We start from the raw sequence: 19,991 nt of genomic DNA on the forward strand, positions 1-19,991 counted from the left end.
TGTGCACTGAACACCCACGGCACCACCCATGGTACACAGTGTTAGGCAACGCAGCAACTTGTGCTGCAATGCCTTACACAATATCTACAAGGCAATGAGAAGCCACGCAAAGTGGCTTTGTGTGGCCTTGTAGATATGGGTCTGCGCTATATGCCGCTGGTGCGTCACCAAAAGTGATGTACCAGCGGCATACGGGGCTTGTAAATAAGCCCCTTGGTGTCCAAACTTTGGAACTTCCCTTTCCATTCATCTTAGGAGAAATGGAAACTTATCAAGTTGTAGGAAGCAGCTGAAAACGTATCTCTTCAGTTAAACAGTGTATTTCCTGACCAATTCTGTCAGTGCTGGATTGCCCGGCTTGGGTAGCCAAGCGCTCTACAAAACCCTGTTAATAATAATAATTCACGACATAGCAATGATCATAGTTTGTGATAACCCGGGGCCTGGTATTGCAATTAAGAACTGAGAGCATTTACATGCCCCAGATCTCGTGGAGACGTACAGATAGTCACAGTGTGAATAGAATCTAGACCTAAGGAATGATACATGAAGGCAGAGCATCTGACAGGAGAACATGAGACTGCGTCTGTCAAGCGGCGAGCGGGGATAATCCTTGGGTAAATAATGCTGTTATTGTGTTAATTGCTTTGAAGTGCAATTTTTAAGAAACTGAACCATAACATTGGGGCTGTAGGGCGATAAAGTGTTCTGTATAACCGTATGGAGGAGCTATCCGAGCCTGGTGCATTATTTATTTATTTGGAGCTTGGCTATACTTGCTATGACTTCCTCTGTCCGTATAGAGCAGTCAGGCTCTTCTGCATGTGACACAATGAGTGATGTTAAATTGGTTGATGCTCGACAGTTGCGTATAAGTTCCAGGGGCTTGGCCTCAGCTGTATACAGCATATGATAGCTCCTGAATGCATTTGAGATGCCCGACCCAGCTGTTATTTTGAGTCCTCTGGTCTCCTTCACCCTAGATTTGTAAGGTATAATCTTGCCTGCTTTATTCCCACCCATTCTTTGGTGCTTCGTAATTCGTAGTGTGGTTTGTTTGTGTCTATCATTTCCATATGGGCTCTGAGGACTAGAACTGTATGCCATTTTTTGAAGCTGCTGGTTCTCTTAGGAATTACCTGTAATTCTTCCATTTTTAGTTCCATGTCGTCTCTTTTGTTCTTGTATAATCTTATTTTGCCTGGTTTCTATCGCAGCCAAGTTGTCCTTTATAACCTCACCTAATGGGTTTTCCAGAAAGTGAAGATGTCCTGGGAGTCGCTGTCCCTGATATAAAGGCTGTCTGTTCTTGGATCTCTTCTCTTATAGGTTTGCTTTGTACCCTTTTATCCCGTAGTCGCTACTGTTCTTGAATGCAGTTTTGTGGTGGGATGTTGACGTTATGGGTACTTGCTCTGCCAGAGACATTGGGCCTATCTCTGAGAAGGCCTATGGTGCTGATGTAATAGTCTAGTCATGTGTAGGTTGGATGTAACGCAGAGAAGAAAGTATAATCTCTCTTGGCAGGTGTAATGCTTGATGTAAGTCCACTTCAACAAACCATTGTGCCCCTTCTCGTGTAAATGTGTGTTGGAAACTGACTTCTTTGCAGATGTCTTCCCACTTTTTGCACCCATTTGAAATGCTAGATGTTGGTTTTCGACTCTGACAGTGCACTGAAGCCTGCTAAACCAGCTCCTGTGCCAGCGTTCTTTGCCCGAAAACCAACCTACTCAATTATGAAACAATTGGCAGGACTTTAGTACTCCCGTAAGTCCCTAGTAAATCGTGCCCCTGGTACCTAGGGCATGGGTACTAAAGAGGGTCCCTAAGGGCTGCAGCATATATTGTGCCACCCTAAGCGACCTCCATATAAATTACACACAGCCAGCTATTGCCGACTGCGTGTCATGGTGCAAGCCAAGAGTGAAAACACAGCATGGCACGCTCATTGTGTGCCATGCCAAACGTCACTGCATTTTTATATGTAAGTCACCCCTACAGCAGGCCTTAGGAGCCCTAGGGCAGGGTGCATTATAATACATGTGAAGGCCTGTCTGTGTGAGCAGATTTGACCCTGTGATGTCCAGTTCAATCGCTAGATATTTCAAGTGAACAAGGAAGTCATCTTAAGGTATCTACTGAGCATTGGTCATCATGAGTTACCCAACTATATAATGGCTTCACTGAAACCTATGGTGTTTGGTATCAAACACCTCATCTTAATAAATCCTGACTGATGCCAGTATTGGATTTATTATGACATGCACCCAGAGGCACTTTAGAAGTGCCCCCTGAAACCTTCTGGTCCTCTAGTGTGCTGGTTTCAATCAGCCTGCCACCACTGATGACTTTCTGACCCCCCGGAGGTGAGAGCCCACATTCTCAGAGGCCAGAAACAATGCCTGCTCCATAGGAAGGTGCTATCACCTCCTCCAGCAGGATGGCTGTTAAAGCTGCATACCAAGGCCAGGGACTTCAAAGTACCTGCCGCCATCGCTATGTGATCCCGACTTCCTGCAGACCTGGGAGAGGCAACCCTCTTCTGTGAAGCCCATTTGGCACCAGAGGCCCATTTGGCACCAGGACAGGCAGTAAATTAGCTCTGCAGGTAGGCGTGTTGCCCTACCAGGCTAGTCACACCCCTAGGTGGGCTGCCTGATGTGGTCCACGAAGGAAGGGTTCCACCAACTTGTTTTTGGTAGAGCTAGGAATTCTAGAGCAGTTCTGTAGTGTAGGGAATACCCACACACAGTTCCATAATTAGTGGTAGACATACATTTAGTTGTTGGTAGGGAACCAGATCATTGTTTTCTGTACTTCCCCCTTTTTATTCTAACTTTGGTAGGGGTGCCAGGTTGTATTAAAGATAGTTTTCTTGGGCACCTTGAGACACTTTTAGCAGTTTTGCCTGCCCCGCTCACTTCCGCTTAAAAAAAGATCTCTGGCAAAGAGCCCTCTAGTAGGGCCCGTCAGTCATTGCAGTGCCACCTGGACGAGGAGCATGGTCCGATAATGAAGCATGTCACCCAGTGGTGATTGAGGGCTACTGTTCCTGTAAGACTAATGCATGTGGTCCCTGAAAAGAACCCCTCCCCTAATTGGCGGAATGGAGTCCATTCTTTTGGAACACTGTACCTCATAAGCACCTACCTGTGCACCGCCTCTGTTTGTACCTCATAAGCACCTACCTGTGCACCGCCTCTGTTTGTACCTCATTAGCACCTACCTGTGCACCGCCTCTGTTTGTACCTCATAAGCACCACCTGTGCACCGCCTCTGTTTGTACCTCAGAAGCACCTACCTGTGCACCTCCTCTGTTCGTACCTCATAAGCACCTACCTGTGCACCTCCTCTGTTTGTACCTCATAAGCACCACCTGTGCACCTCCTCTGTTTGTACCTCAGAAGCACCTACCTGTGCACCTCCTCTGTTTGTACCTCATAAGCACCACCTGTGCACCACCTCTGTTTGTACCTCACAAGCACCTACCTGTGCACCGCCTCTGTTTGTACCTCATAAGCACCTACCTGTGCACCGCCTCTGTTTGTACCTCCTAAGCACCACCTGTGCACCGCCTCTGTTTGTACCTCTCAGACGAGCTTCTAAAAATAAAGCTTGTGATCCCCGATCTGCCAGCCATGGCCATTTGATTATCAGGCTGTTACCTGTTTTCTGCTATGTACATGTTCCAGTTGCTTCCCATGTTTTGACTAACAATGAGCTCTGTAGAGTGAGTATGCAGATATAGGGGTGTGGGAGGCAGGTGATGAAAAGAGAATGAAGTAAACCTGGCAATAAGAAATTCCCAAAGGTAGAAATGCTCCATTGACCTGCAGCCAACAGACGCCTCCTCCAGCTCGGCCAAAGGCCCATTTGGCTGCAAAGTAGCCTCCTCGGCACCACACAGACAACACTGAGTCAGATACCCTTGAAAGGAACAAAAAGCAACAGTAGTTTAATATGAACACATCTGTTGGCTGCGGGGATATGTCAGGTCAATTATTGATTGTGATGGATTCACTCTATTAACAGCTAAATGACTGATATTGCTGCTGTTTGTGTGCCTTGTCTGCGCGTATGATGTCTAGGTAGGTATTCCAATGAATCCCTCATTCTGTTTTACAAAAATCCCTGGAAGAAGCTGAAAGTGCAACAGAATCTGAACTTTATCTGCTTTAGGAGGAACTAAAGAAACTCTTGTTTGTGTAAAGTGTCAGGGCCAGAACAAGGTTGTGTCAGCTGCACTAGTTTCAGGGAGATGGAGGGATATTATGGTGATAGAAAATCCACCTCAACTCAAGATAATGCTTTAATCTTCCAGGTTTGAAGAAACCAGAAATGCTTGATCCACCCCCAGGGGGCTATGGAAGTGGCAAAGATAACTTAACAAACAACAAGGTAAAGACCAGAGTTGGCAACCTAAAACGACATCAGCGCAAACACACAGGGGAAAAACCAACATTAAGGAAACTTCAAAGAACACACACAGTGGAAAAACCATTCAAATGTAGCGAATGTGTGTTGCGGTATTGTTCTTTATCGAGCCTAAAACAACATCAGCGAAGGCATACAGGGGAAAAACCTTTCAAGTGCAGTGAATGTATGAAGAGCTTCAGTTTTTTATCAAAACTAAAATGGCATCAGTGCAAACACACAGGGGAAAAACCATTCAAGTGCAGTGAACAGGGGAAGCGCTTTGGTTTTTTTTCAAATCTAAAACAACATCAAAGCAAACACATAGGAGAAAAACCATTCAAGTGCAGTGAATGTATCAAGAGCTTTTGTCAATCATCAGAGCTCCAAAAACATCTGCGAAAACACACAGGGGAAAAACCGTACCTTTGCAGTGAATGCACAAGTAGTTTTAATTGTTCCTCAACATTAAGGAAACTTCAAAGAACACACACATGGGGAAAGCCATTCAAATGTAGCGAATGTGTGTTGCGGTATAGTTCTTTATCGAGCCTAAAACAACATCAGCGAAGGCATACAGGGGAAAAACCTTTCAAGTGCTGTGAATGTATGAAGAGCTTCAGTTTTTTATCAAAAGTAAAACGACATCAACACAAACACATAGGAGAAAAACCATTCAAGTGCAGTGAATGTATCAAGAGCTTTTGTCAATCATCAGAGCTCCAAAGACATCAGCGAACACACACAGGGGAAAAACCATACCATTGTAGTGAATGTGTGAAGAGCTTCAGTCAGTTATCAAACCTCCAAAAACATCTGCGAACACACACAGCGGAAAAACCATTCAAGTGCAGTGAATGTGGGAAGAGCTTTATTTCTTTATCAAACGTAAAACAACATCAACGCAAACACACAGGCGAAAAACCATACCACTGCAGTGAATGCACAAGTAGTTTTAGACTTTCCTCAACATTAAGGAACTATCAAAGAACACACACAGGGGAAAAACTGTACCATTGTAGTGAATGTGTGAAGCGCTTTAGTCAGTTCTCAAACCTACAAACACATCAGCGAACACACACAGGGGGAAAACCCATTTAGCTGCAGTGAATGTGTGAAGAGCTTTAGTCAGTTACCAGCCCTAAAAACACATCAGCGATCACACACAGGAAAAAAAACATTCAAATGTAGTGCAATTCTCCAACCTACAAACACAGCAGCTAACACACACCATCACTAAACAAACATAGAAATAATGATAGAAATGCAGCACATTTGGCAGTAATGTAAGTATGACAACTATACTAACCCATCTGTGGACACACACAGGTGCAAAAAAGTGCAGTTACTGTGAGATGAAGGAATTACAGAAAAAGATACAATTACAAATATGTGGAACATTCAAATGCCAGATGATAAGCAGATGATGGAAAACCCTGACTAGACTGAGTGAAGAAAAGAAGAGATATTTGTAGAATTACAAAAGTGTCTCTATGAAACTGGATTATTGGTTGAAGGGAGTGAGAACCCTGTTTGAATATTAATCACAGTCCTTGTCAGGGTGAACTACAAATTTCACTAAATAAACTTGAGATTAACCCTCTGGTTAAGCAGTCAGGCTTAACGTATGTGCAACATGTGAAGTATTCAAGTACCACTCTATAAGTAATAAAGTGAAACACAACACAAAACGAATAAGAGTCCCAAACCAATTAGAAAAATAGAAGATATTTCAATAAATAAACTGGCACCATGACAACAAAAATCCAATCAGTAGAATCGGTTTTGTGTTTTTACAGTTTTAGTAAAAATAGCATCAAACGGCGCGAAGCACCAATTATGGGTATCTGATTGCACAGGAACAGGACACCCTCACCAGTTCAGGGTGACCGCAGTGAAGCACGGGCGGATCATGGACCAGGTTTAATTAGTGCCTTTGGTGCGAAGACGCTGTGTTGGACCTGTTGAAGCCAACGTTAAAGGGTTGTGTGGTGCTGTCATGTGAGATTGCATCACCCTGCACCGGGTCTGGTGAAGCGCCGATCGGGAGTGGCGTAGTGCTGCTATGTGAAGCTCTGCGTCTGCCCCGGTGGAGCTGAAAATTGGGAGCTGCAGGGTTCTGCAATGCAAGTCTCTGCGTCAGGTCCGATAAATCTGCTGACCAGGAGCGGGGTGGTCAGTTCTGTGAGGAGCTGTGGCATTGTGCGCTGCATTCAGTGAAACCTTCAGTTGAGCAGTTAGAAGTACACTCTGGCTCTAGCCAAGGGTCCATGATGTGCAGGACAACACTTGGGCAAGGTCATGACTCACAGAGGCCAGCAGACTTTATTCTGTGGCCAGTGGGGCTATTGTTTCTTTTCCACTTTTGATACTTGATCCTTCCCCCATGAGTCTGGACACAATCAAATCCCATCTAATGTAAAAACTTGCTAAAGAGACACTTTCAAAATAGTACGTTGAAATATAATTTTACTATTAAAGAAGATTTTAAATTACAATACAAATGAGTGGAAGAAGTATTTCTCTAGCTGTTCTCAAACTGAAGTTATCACTTATTAAATGTAATAATGTAACCCGATGTTAATATAGGTAAGGCGAGCCTTGCCACAGCGGAAAACGACTTTGGGGGTGTTTCGCTGCCAAGACATGGAAGCCATAAGTACCCATGTCCTACTTTTTACATATCATGCTCCCTGCCCTATGAAACTTTGTTTTGCCAGGTTGAAATGGTCGGGTTGGGCCAGGGACAGGTTTATTGGCCTACTTTAGAGAATGTCACAATGAGTGCTCCTGCCCACTAGTAGTATTTCATTTACAAGCCCTGGGGATATGTAGTACCATTTACTAGGAACTTATAAGTAATTTAAATTTGCTAATTAGGTATATACCAATTTTACCATGTTTGTAAGGAAGAGCATAAGCACTTTATCACTAGTTACAAGGAGTAAAATCCTAAGGCCTCCAAAATGGGTTCAGGAAAAATTCCAGGGATGCCTTGCAAAAGATGGACATTTCCAACAGTGTCTTCTCCCTGGAATAGTTAATTTCTCTACACATTGTAGGACGAAACGCGAAAACCAGGACAATACGTTTCGCCAATGCAATTTCTAATGACTTTGTCAATGTTTTTTTTACATATTGCAGAACATTTGAGCTGCTGTGCAATATCGCTTAAAGCTAAGAAAAGCGCTGTGACACGGACAATGCTGGCTGCTTCACAGTGCTTTTTTTAATTTTAAGCCTTGTTGCACAGCAGCTCAACTGCTGTGAGACATGTAAAAAAACATTGACAAAGCCAATAGATTTTCCATAGGTGAATCTTATTGACTTTGCAAATGCTTGTTCTATTCTTTAATGAGCTTTTGGTTTGCCTGGCAATAGTTGGTTTGTTGGAATGTTGGTAGCATAATTATATGCATACCACAAGATATAGATTGTTTAGAAGTATCCATTTCTTGTCTTATATGACCAGAAAGAGTTGATTTGTATTTCTGATGTCCTTGGCCCCTTCTGATATCTAATGAAGAGCCCTCTCTGCTGGGGTACAGGGGTTGGGAAAGAAGGTTGGAAAAATAATGGTCTGATTGATGTGAAATTCTGAGACAACTTTGGTCAGGAATAAAGGGAGAGTTTTTAAAACCACCTTATTCAATTGAAATGCAATGAATGTTTTATTGAAGATAAAGCATGGAACTCACTGACTCTTCTAGCTGAAATAACAGCAATTCAAAGGCAGTTTTCCATTAAAGATGCTACAAAGTAGCTCTATGAACATGTTCAAAAGTAGGAGCCATTAATTCTGACAGTACCATATTTAGCTCCCAAGTTGGAGATGCAATTTTACTAGGAGGGAACACTTTTTAAGTGCCTAGAAAAAGGTTTATGACGGGTAATTTAAAGACTGAAGTTTGTTGTGGTGATTTTCTGTATGCGGTTATAGTAGAAGGATGCACTTTTATGGAAGAGATTTGTAACTTGGCTTTCGGTCAATGCAGTGGATAAGGAATCAAAACTTTGTCTTGACATGAAATGGGGTTATGTCCTTTAGTGTGGCACCGTACCCAAACTCTGTTCCATTTTAGAGCATAATAAGATCTTGTGAATGGGCATTTCACATACTTTAGTATGTCCATACAAACCTGAGGTGGGTTAAGGTATCCATATGGTTGGGCCTCAGGAGCCAGACGGCCAAATTCAAGGATTGGAGTTTTGACTGTTGGACTTGCCCTTGGAGTCTGGTCGGCAGGTCTGGTCTGCAGTAGAGTCTATTGTGCCATCCTAGTGATATGTCTGTGAGGTCCAGGAACCACCATTGGCTCAGCCAAACTGGTGCAATTAGAATCATCTTGATATTCGATTTGCTAAGTTTCACAATCACTGTTGGGATGAGTGGGATTAAAGGAAATGCATAAACAAATGCTGTTGACCGATTGATCAAAAGGGCATTGCCCACTGTGTTCTGGTGCCCAGAACATAGTACATTTTGCTATGGCGATCAAATATAACGTTTGGGATCCCTAATTTCAAAAGATGTTTCTTATTACTTCATTGTCTAGGTCCCATTTGTGATTTTCCTGGTGTGGACTGAGGAAATCCGCTTATAGGTTCTGATTTCCTGGAGTGTGATTTGCTGATAGAGGGATCTCTCTGGTTAGATCCCAACGCTACATTGCATGAGCCTGCCTTTATCTTGTTTTTTCTTGCTTGTTCATGTAATTCATGCCAGTGGGGTTATCTGTCTGAATCATGGTTGTGTCTGATTTTAGAAAAGGTAGGAAAGCTTTTAGGGTTAGAAGAACAAAATTCAATTGTGAATGATTGATATGGAGCATTTTTTTCTCAAGCTCCAACCATTCCTTTAAACAGATGTGATTTTTTTTCTTCCAAAGGGTACATTTTTTCTTTTTACTTCGGTCTATCCTCACTCCCAATTAAGTTAGACTTTAGACTGGTTTTGGAACTAATTATTCTGGGTTAATATGTAGGCCTAGTTTTTGCAGGAGATTTACTATGAATTGAAAATCACGAGCTGTGTGTTTTGGAGAGAAAAGCCAATCGTCTATGTATGGGTAAACATAAATCTTGCTTTTTCTGAGATGGGCTGCAACGACTGTCATGCATTTTGAGAATGTTCTTGGGACAGAGTTTAGTCTTAAGAGCCAAGACGACACACTGATAGGTATTTTTCCTATGGGGAATAACAGGTATTTCTAATCGTGTTTTGCTGTGGGAATGTGACTATACACATCTTCAAGGTCTATAGAACAGACCAGTGGTTTCTTTTGTGATGTGGACAAAATTGGTGAAGTGCAACATTTTGAATGTTTTCTTTTTTAATGTATTTGTTGAGAACATACAGATCTAATACTGGATGATGTTGGGTTGTTTGGACATTTTTGAGGACTAGAAAACATCTGAAGTAAACTCCTTTGTTTCGTTGATGTAGTGGGTCTATTGTGACTGATTTATTTGGTCCATAGAGTATGGTATTGTTGCTTTAGGAGTAGAAAATTGAGTAGGAGTGTGGACTATCGGTGGCGGTGTTAGAGGATCATTGGTAATTTCCAGATGAGCTTCTCCCTCTAGAATGTGAGTTTCTGGGAGGTGGTGGTTTCTTCTTTTGATACCGACGTTGGTATTGCTGTTCGTGTCCTTGTTTTTGTTGCTAAGGCCATTTTTGATGTTGCACTCTCTGCTGGAAAAACCAATGTTATTTTGGACTGTACTGTTTACAGAACGTTTTGTGTTCTTTCAGCCCGACAGATTTTAGAGTTTCCACTTCATGTTTCACACAAAGGATCTTTTTGTCCCTATGTTGGCTATTGAAAAGGGGAGGTTAGGGAACTTGAGTTGCACCTCTGGATTCAGGGCTCTATGTTGCAGCACTAATTACAAATCACATAATCATCTCTCTAAGGTTTTTCCCAAGAAGGGTTGTGACACTTGTGTTTTTCCAATGTGTTGATGCTGATCCTCACATTTTTTTTCCTAGTGATACCAATTCTCTTGCTTTCCCTCTCAGGAGCAGCAGTTGATTCAGGCTATGAAGGATGTTTTCGTCTCACAACTCTGACAATGACTGAATCAGGCTTTGGGACTATTTTTAGTTTTTCTGGATCTTTTTGCCATGGTTTGTATTTCTTCAGTAAGCGTGGAGTTGAGTGAGAACTTGTCCTCTGGTGTTTCTAAAAGTCCTGACACTAATTGTAAGAGAGGGTGGGGTTCTGCTCTAGATTGTAATGTTTCCAAAATTACAGATATCGATGACTGAGGTTCCTTGCGGCGTATGTTAAACTTAGCTGCTCTTTGGCCTGTACTTCATGGAAGGTAATAATGTAATCTATTGGTGATACACTGGAAGGCGATTGAGCTGGTGATGTACGAGTGTATTAAGACAAATCAGATATGTACATGGCGATCTGGACCAGGTGTGAGATCTTGAACTTTTTGAAGGGGAGGCTCTTGGAGATGTACTTTTAGGTGTTTGTGGAGAAGGTGGTTTCCACTTGCGTATCAGTGTCATGAAAGTGGCCTTTGGCATATTTCTTGTAGGTGATAAGCCCAAAGGTCTATAATGAGATTGTATTGGATCCTCAAATGGTATTATTGGGGTGATTGAGTTGTACGGCAAGGGTGCTGGGTCCAGAGACAGTGTGTCTGCATCTAGGACAGACAGACAGACAGATGTTGTTTCTTCCCTATATCTCTTTCGTATTGTGGAGTGCCTCCTACAGGTGAAGAGATTGTTACTTGAGAAGCTGAAGAATATATAGATTGTACCATTGATGGTGATATGGCTCAGACCTTAGACACTTGGGAGCATTAGGTGGACAATTTTCAGCTCTTCTATGTTGAAAGTGATCCTGTAGATGGTGAGTGGTGGTCTTTCAACATTGACATTGGTCTCATCGACGGTGGGTGATGACACTTTGATGTCCACAGTGTTCTTTCTGATGTTGACGGTGACTTAGCTGGTGTCTGACTTTGAACCAAGGGTGATCTTTGCACTCTTGACATCAATGGCGGTGTATGGTGTTGTCGTCTAAATATTGAATATGGTCAGTGTCTGGGCGGCAAACAGGTCGGTCCTGATGGGATTGATGTCTCTGTTGGTGATCTTGACATCGATCTATGGTGACCGACCTCTGTGCCTTTTGAGAATGTTATGCAGATTGTGGAGCTGATCTGTCTAGTTCATTCTTTTCTTTCTGTCTTCCTCAACCCTCATATCTTGTAACATGCCTCTCAGTCTTATTCCTTCTCTGTCCTTTGGTTTTCTTTTTGACATCTTTTTACAGATATCACATTCTGGGACAGAATGAGAGGCAAGCAAACTACACACATTAAGTGCATTAGTTACAGCCTTCTGCCTTCCACATGAAGGCCACTTTGAGAAAAGAGAAGTCATTATGACTGGGAAACAAGTCAGAATCTCAGAAGAATTTGTTCACAAATCAATAGGTGATAAAAGACGTTGATTGAATCTTAGAAAATTGAATTCCTTACAGGAAAATATCTGGTTTGATAAGCAAAATAGACTCGGAGATGTGCTTGGATCCTACTCTCATAAGCCGGAAAAACGAACGTGTCAGAAACGCAGCTGCCAGTAGAGTGTATTGTGGGAAGGGGCGCCTCCAAGGCTATTAAAGAGACAGGCTTGTTTTTTCAGCGTTGCTATCTGTGGTCAATGTAGGCCAAAGAGACTGCATTTTACCTGCATGTTTTGTTTTAAAAAACATGCTTTGCTACAAACGTGCAGAGGAACAAAGATGTTTTATGAATATGGATTAAAAAGATTTAGCAGAACATTCAGGATAAATGGAGTCTCTGGTGGTCTCCATCCCAAAGATATCTGTATAAGACTCATGGACAAAAGAATTTCTTCAGATGAAGTTTTATTCCATGAAAGTAACATATAAAAAGATTTTCTGGGATCTGTGCACACGGTGGGAAATTAATCTAGTTCTTATGTGCTTATGACTATCAGTAAATGTAGGAGGCTGGACTGGCTTGTAGTGAGTACCAAGGGGTACTTGCACCTTGCACCAGGCCCAGTTATCCCTTATTAGTGTATAGGGTGTCTAGCAGCTTAGGCTGATAGATAATGGTAGCTTAGCAGAGCAGCTTAGGCTGAACTAGGAGACGTGTGAAGCTACCACAGTACCACCTAGTGTCATATGCACAATATCATAAGAAAACACAATACACAGTTATACTAAAAATAAAGGTACTTTATTTTTATGACAATATGCCAAAGTATCTTAGAGTGTACCCTCAGTGAGAGGATGGGAAATATACACAAGATATATATACACAATAGCAAAAATATGCAGTATAGTCTTAGAAAACAGTGCAAACAATGTATAGTTACAATAGGATGCAATGGGGAAACATAGGGATAGGGGCAACACAAACCATATACTCCAAAAGTGGAATGCGAACCACGAATGGACCCCAAACCTATGTGACCTTGTAGAGGGTCGCTGGGACTATTAGAAAATAGTGAGAGTTAGAAAAATAACCCTCCCCAAGACCCTTAAAAGTGAGTGCAAAGTGCACTAAAGTTCCCCTAAGGACAAAAGAGTTGTGTTAGAGGAATAATGCAGGAAAGACAAAAACCAGCAATGCAACAACTGTGGATTTCCAATCTAGGGTACCTGTGGAACAAGGGGACCAAGTCCAAAAGTCACAAGCAAGTCGGAGATGGGCAGATGCCCAGGAAATGCCAGCTGCGGGTGCAAAGAAGCTTCGACGGGACAGAAGAAGCTGAGGTTTCTGCAGGAACGAAAAGGGCTAGAGACTTCCCCTTTGGTGGACGGATCCCTCTCGCCTTGGAGAGTCGTGCAGAAGTGTTTTCCCGCCGGAAGGACGCCAACAAGCTTTGCTACACGCAAATCGTGCGTTTGGCGTTTTTGGACGCAGCTGGGGCCCAGGAGGGACCAGGAGGTCGCAAATTGGACCTGCAGAGAGAGGGGACGTCGAGCAAGACAAAGAGCCCTCACTGAAGCAGGTAGCACCCGGAGAAGTGCCAGAAACAGGCACTACGAGGATGCGTGAAACGGTGCTCGCCGAAGTTGCACAAAGGAGTCCCACGTCGCCGGAGACCAACTTAGAAAGTCGTGCAATGCAGGTTAGAGTGCCGTGGACCCAGGCTTGGCTGTGCACGAAGGATTTCCGCCGGAAGTGCACAGGGGCCGGAGTAGCTGCAAAGTCGCGGTTCCCAGCAATGCAGCCCAGCGAGGTGAGGCAAGGACTTACCTCCACCAAACTTGGGCTGAAGAGTCACTGGACTGTGGGGGTCACTTGGACAGCGTCGCTGGATTCGAGGGACCTCGCTCGTCGTGCTGAGAGCAGACCCAAGGGACCGGTAATGCAGCTTTTTGGTGCCTGCGGTTGCAGGGGGAAGATTCCGTCGACCCACGGGAGATTTCTTCGGAGCTTCTGGTGCAGAGAGGAGGCAGACTACCCCCACAGCATGCACAAGCAGGAAAACAGTCGAGAAGGCGGCAGGATCAGCGTTACAGAGTTGCAGTAGTCGTCTTTGCTACTATGTTGCAGTTTTGCAGGCTTCCAGCGCGGTCAGCGGTCAGCGGTCGATTCCTTATCAGAAGGTGAAGAGAGAGATGCAGAGGAACTCGGCTGAGCTCATGCATTCGTTATCTAAAGTTTCCCCAGAGACAGAGACCCTAAATAGCCAGAAAAGAGGGTTTGGCTACCTAGGAGAGAGGAAAGGCTACTAACACCTGAAGGAGCCTATCAGCAGGATTCTCTGACGTCACCTGGTGGCACTGGCCACTCAGAGCAGTCCAGTGTGCCAGCAGCACCTCTGTTTCCAAGATGGCAGAGGTCTGGAGCACACTGGAGGAGCTTTGGACACCTCCCAGGGGAGGTGCAGGCCAGGGGAGTGGTCACTCCCCTTTCCTTTGTCCAGTTTCGCGCCAGAGCAGGGGCTAAGGGGTCCCTGAACCGGTGTAGACTGGCTTATGCAGAATTGGGCACATCTGTGCCCAACAAAGCATTTCCAGAGGCTGGGGGAGACTACTCCTCCCCTGCCTTCACACCATTTTCCAAAGGGAGAGGGTGTCACACCCTCTCTCAGAGGAAGTTCTTTGTTCTGCCATCCTGGGCCAGGCCTGGCTGGACCCCAGGAGGGCAGCTGCCTGTCTGAGGGGTTGGCAGCAGCAGCAGCTGCAGTGAAACCCCAGGAAGGGCAGTCTGGCAGTACCAGGGTCTGTGCTACAGACCACTGGGATCATGGAATTGTACCAACAATGCTAGGATGGCATAGAGGGGGCAATTCCATGATCATAGACATGTTACATGGCCATATTCGGAGTTACCATGGTGAAGCTACATATAGGTAGTGACCTATATGTAGTGCACGCGTGTAATGGTGTCCCCGCACTCACAAAGTTCAGTGAATTGGCTCTGAACAATGTGGGGGCACCTTGGCTAGTGCCAGGGTGCCCTCACACTAAGTAACTTTGCACCTAACCTTTACCAGGTAAAGGTTAGACATATAGGTGACTTATAAGTTACTTAAGTGCAGTGTAAAATGGCTGTGAAATAACGTGGACGTTATTTCACTCAGGCTGCAGTGGCAGGCCTGTGTAAGATTTGTCAGAGCTCCCTATGGGTGGCAAAAGAAATGCTGCAGCCCATAGGGATCTCCTGGAACCCCAATACCCTGGGTACCTTAGTACCATATACTAGGGAATTATAAGGGTGTTCCAGTAAGCCAATGTAAATTGGTAAAAATGGTCACTAGCCTGTCAGTGACAATTTGGAAAGAAATGAGAGAGCATAACCACTGAGGTTCTGATTAGCAGAGCCTCAGTGAGACAGTTAGTCACTACACAGGTAACACATTCAGGCACACTTATGAGCACTGTGGCCCTGGGTTACCAGGGTCCCAGTGACACATACAACTAAAACAACATATATACAGTGAAAAATGGGGGTAACATGCCAGGCAAGATGGTACTTTCCTACACAACCCCCCCCAAACGAAGGACAATAAGACTAGCCATTACCTGATGAGTCTTCATTGTCTAAGTGGAAATATCTGGAGAGTCCATCTGCATTGGAGTGGCTACTCCCAGGTCTATGTTCCACTGTATAGTCCATTCCCTGTAGGGATATGGACCACCTCAACAATTTAGGGTTTTCACCTTTCATTTGTTTTAGCCAAAGTAGAGGTTTGTGGTCTGTCTGAACAATGAAGTGAGTGCCAAACAGGTATGGCCTCAACTTCTTTAGAGCCCAGACCACAGCAAAGGCCTCCCTCTCAATGGCAGACCAACGCTTTTCTCTAGGGGTCAACCTCCTACTAATAAAAGCAACAGGTTGATCCTGGCCCTCAGAATTAAGTTGTGATAGGACTGCCCCTACTCCTAATTCAGATGCATCAGTTTGGACATATAATTTTTTAGAGTAACAAGGGCTTTTCAGGACAGGTGCAGAGCACATGGCCTGCTTCAGCTCCTCAAAATCTTTCTGACAGTTTGCTGTCCATAATACCTTTTTAGGCATTTTCTTGGATGTGAGGTCATTAAGAGGGGCTGCAATGGAGCCATAGTTCTTAATGAACCTCCTGTAATACCCAGTGAGGCTTAGGAAGGCTCTCACCTGAGTCTGAGTGGTAGGGGGAACCCAATCAATAATAGTTTGGATTTTCCCCTGAAGTGGTGCAATCTGTTCCCCACCAACAAGGTGTCCCAGATAAACCACCTTACCCTGCCCTATCTGGCACTTTGAAGCCTTGATAGTGAGGCCTGCCTTTTGCAGGGCCTCCAAAACTTTCCATAGGTGGACCAGGTGATCATCCCAGCTGGAGCTAAAGACAGCTATATCGTCCAAATATGCTGCACTGAAAGCTTCCAGCCCTTGCAGGACTGTGTTCACCAACCTCTGAAAAGTGGCAGGTGCATTTTTCAAACCAAAAGGCATTACAGTAAACTGGTAATGTCCTCCAATGGTAGAAAATGCAGTCTTAGGTTTAGCATCTTCTGACAATTTGATCTGCCAATACCCTGCAGTCAAATCAAAAGTGCTTAGATACTTGGCAGATGCCAGTGTATCTATAAGCTCATCTGCCCTGGGTATAGGGTGAGCATCAGTTTTGGTTACCAAGTTGAGACCTCTATAGTCTACACAAAACCTCATTTCCTTCTTTCCATCTTTAGAATTGGGTTTTGGTACCAGTACCACAGGAGAAGCCCATGGACTGTCAGAGTGCTCAACCACTCCTAGTTCCAACATTTTCTGAACTTCTTGCTTTATGCAGTCCCTGACATGGTCAGGCTGCCTATAGATCTTACTTTTGACAGGTAAACTGTCTCCAGTATCTATAGTGTGCTCACACCAAGAAGTGGTGCCTGGCACAGTAGAGAAGAGTTCTGAAAATTGTCCTAGGAGATTTATGCAATTATCTTTCTGCTCAGCAGTAAGACAATCAGCCAAAACTACACCTTCCACAAGAGCATCTTGTTCTGTGGAAGAGAAGAGATCAGGTAGAGGATCACTGTCTTCTTCCTGTCCCTCATCTGTTGCCATGAGCAGGGTGAGATCAGCCCTGTCATAGTAGGGTTTGAGGCGGTTGACATGGAGCACCCTAAGGGGACTCCTGGCAGTGCCTAAGTCAACCAAGTAGGTGACTTCACCCTTCTTTTCAACAATTGTGTGGGGACCACTCCATTTATCTTGGAGTGCTCTTGGGGCCACAGGCTCCAAGACCCACACTTTCTGCCCTGGTTGGTACTGAACCAAAACAGCCTTCTGATCATGCCATTGCTTCTGGAGCTCTTGGCTGGCCTGAAGGTTTTTACTGGCCTTTTTCATGTACTCAGCCATCCTTGATCTGAGGCCAAGTACATAATCCACAATATCCTGCTTAGGAGCTTTTAAAGGTTGTTCCCAACCCTCCTTTACAAGTGTGAGTGGACCCCTAACAGGGTGTCCAAAAAGAAGTTCAAAGGGGCTGAAGCCCACTCCTTTCTGGGGTACCTCCCTGTAGGCAAAAAGGAGGCATGTTAGAAGGATATCCCATCTCCTGCGGAGTTTTTCAGGGAGTCCCATAATCATGCCTTTGAGAGTTTTATTAAATCTCTCCACCAGTCCATTTGTTTGTGGATGATAGGGTGTTGTGAACTTGTAAGTTACACCACACTCCTTCCACATGGCCTTTAAGTATGCAGACATGAAATTGCTTCCCCTGTCTGATACTACTTCCTTTGGGAAGCCCACCCTGGAAAATATTCCCAGGAGGGCCTTTGCCACTGCAGGTGCTGTAGTGGTCCTTAAAGGAATAGCTTCAGGATATCTTGTGGCATGGTCCACTACCACTAAGATAAACCTATTGCCTGAAGCAGTAGGAGGGTCAAGGGGGGCAACTATGTCAACCCCTACCCTTTCAAAGGGAACCCCAACCACAGGCAGTGGGATAAGGGGTGCCTTTGGAGTGCCACCTGTCTTGCCACTGGCTTGACAGGTTTCACAGGACTTACAAAATTCCTTTGTGTCCTCAGATATCCTAGGCCAATGAAACAATGGTACCAATCTGTCCCAAGTTTTCATTTGACCCAGGTGCCCAGCTAAGGGAATGTCATGTGCCAGTGTTAGGAGGAACTTTCTGTACTCCTGAGGAATCACTAATCTCCTGGCAGCTCCAGGTTTAGGATCCCTATGCTCAGTGTACAAGAGGTTGTCCTCCCAGTAAACTCTGTGAGAGTCACTGACATCCCCATTAGCCTGTTTGACAGCTTGCTGTCTGAGACCCTCTAATGTGGGACGGGTTTGCTGTGCCACACTCAGCTCCTCTCTGGCAGGCCCCCCTTCACCCAAAAGCTCAGCAGTGTCTGCTTCCAGCTCCTCTGGTGTAGGTTCTGCACAGGGAGGGAATTCTTCTTCCTCAGAATTAGAATCCACTGTAGAGGGAGGGATGGTAGGAAGTGGTTTGCTTCTACTAGCCCTAGCTTTAGGGAGCACTTGGTCCATTGTTCCAGGATCCAAGCTTCCCTGTCCTTTTTGCTTTTTGGCCTGAGCCCTTGTCAAAGCAAAAATATGCCCTGGGATGCCCAGCATTGCTGCATGGGCCTCCAACTCCACATCTGACCAAGCTGATGTCTCCAAATCATTCCCTAATAGACAGTCTACAGGTAAATATGAAGCTACCACAACTTTCTTTGGACCAGTTACCCCCCCCCCCCCAGTTGAGATTTACAACAGCCATGGGGTGGCTTTGTGTTATGTTGTGAGCATCGGTTACTTGGTACTGGTGTCCAAGTATGTGTTGTTCAGGGTGCACCAGTTTCTCAATCACCATTGTGACACTGGCACCTGTGTCCCTGTAGGCCTGGACCTCAACACCATTTATTAGGGTTAGTTGCTTGTACTTCTCCAAGTTATGGGGGCAAGCAACCAAAGTGGCTAAATCAATAGCCCCTTCAGAGACTAAAGTAGCCTCTGTGGTCTCCCTAATTAGACCAACCCCAACTAAATAACCAAAAGTGAGCCCAGCTACTCCCTTGGATTGGCTATTAGTAGGTTTGCTCCCACCACCACTGCTATTAGTAGGGACACTAGGTGTAGCAGTAGGGGTTGTAGTGGTAGGAGCTGTGGTGCCTTTCTTTGGACAACTGGGATCTGTTGTCCAATGGCCTTTTATTTTACATAAATAGCACCATGGTTTCTTTTCCTTGTTCTGATTAAAGGAGGATTTGGACCCACCACCCCCACCAGAGTGTTTGTGTGGGCCTGATGAAGACTCATTTTTAGATTTGTCCCCACCCTTGTCAGAAGACTTACCATCCTTCTTTTTGTTGCCATCTTTGTCACCCCCTGTATGAACTTTTCTGTTCACTCTTGTTCTGACCCATTTGTCTGCCTTCTTTCCCAATTCTTGGGGAGAGGTCAGATCAGAGTCCACCAAGTACTGGTGCAACAAATCAGACACACAATTATTAAGAATATGCTCTCTCAGGATCAAGTTATACAGGCTGTCATAATCAGTAACTTTACTGCCATGTAACCACCCCTCCAAGGCCTTCACTGCCTGGTCAATGAAATCAACCCAGTCTTGTGAAGACTCCTTTTTGGTTTCTCTGAACTTTATCCTGTACTGTTCAGTGGTTAAGCCATAACCATCCAGGAGTGCATTCTTAAGAACTTGGAAATTATTAGCATCATTTTCTTTTACAGTAAGGAGCCTATCCCTACCTTTTCCAGTAAATGATAGCCATAGGATAGCAGCCCACTGCTTTTGAGGGACATCCTGTACAGCACAGGCCCTCTCAAGTGCAGCAAACCACTTGTTAATGTCATCCCCCTCCTTATAAGGGGGAACTATCTTGTGCAGATTCCTGGAATCATGCTCTTTTGCAGGATGACTATGGGGAATACTGCTGCTGCCACCATGGGTATCTAAACCCAACTTCTGTCTTTCCTTCTCTATTTCTAAAGACTGTCTATCCAAATCCAGCTGTTGCTTCTTGAGCTTCAGTCTGGTTTGTTCCACTCTCAATCTATTGAGCTCCCTTTCTAACAATCTGTCATCAGGGTGGGTGGGAGGGACATTT

The 19,991-nt window shown here is 44.6% G+C and overlaps 1 pseudogene; it reads left to right on the forward strand.

Annotated features, from left to right (window-relative positions):
• Positions 1 to 4,341: 4,341 nt before the first annotated feature.
• On the forward strand, positions 4,342 to 5,656 carry LOC138286927 (zinc finger protein 135-like; annotated as a pseudogene).
• The last annotated feature ends 14,335 nt before the right edge of the window (positions 5,657 to 19,991 follow it).

Source organism: Pleurodeles waltl, chromosome 4_1 (assembly GCF_031143425.1).
Source record: "Pleurodeles waltl isolate 20211129_DDA chromosome 4_1, aPleWal1.hap1.20221129, whole genome shotgun sequence".
NCBI classification, from domain to species: domain Eukaryota; kingdom Metazoa; phylum Chordata; class Amphibia; order Caudata; family Salamandridae; genus Pleurodeles; species Pleurodeles waltl.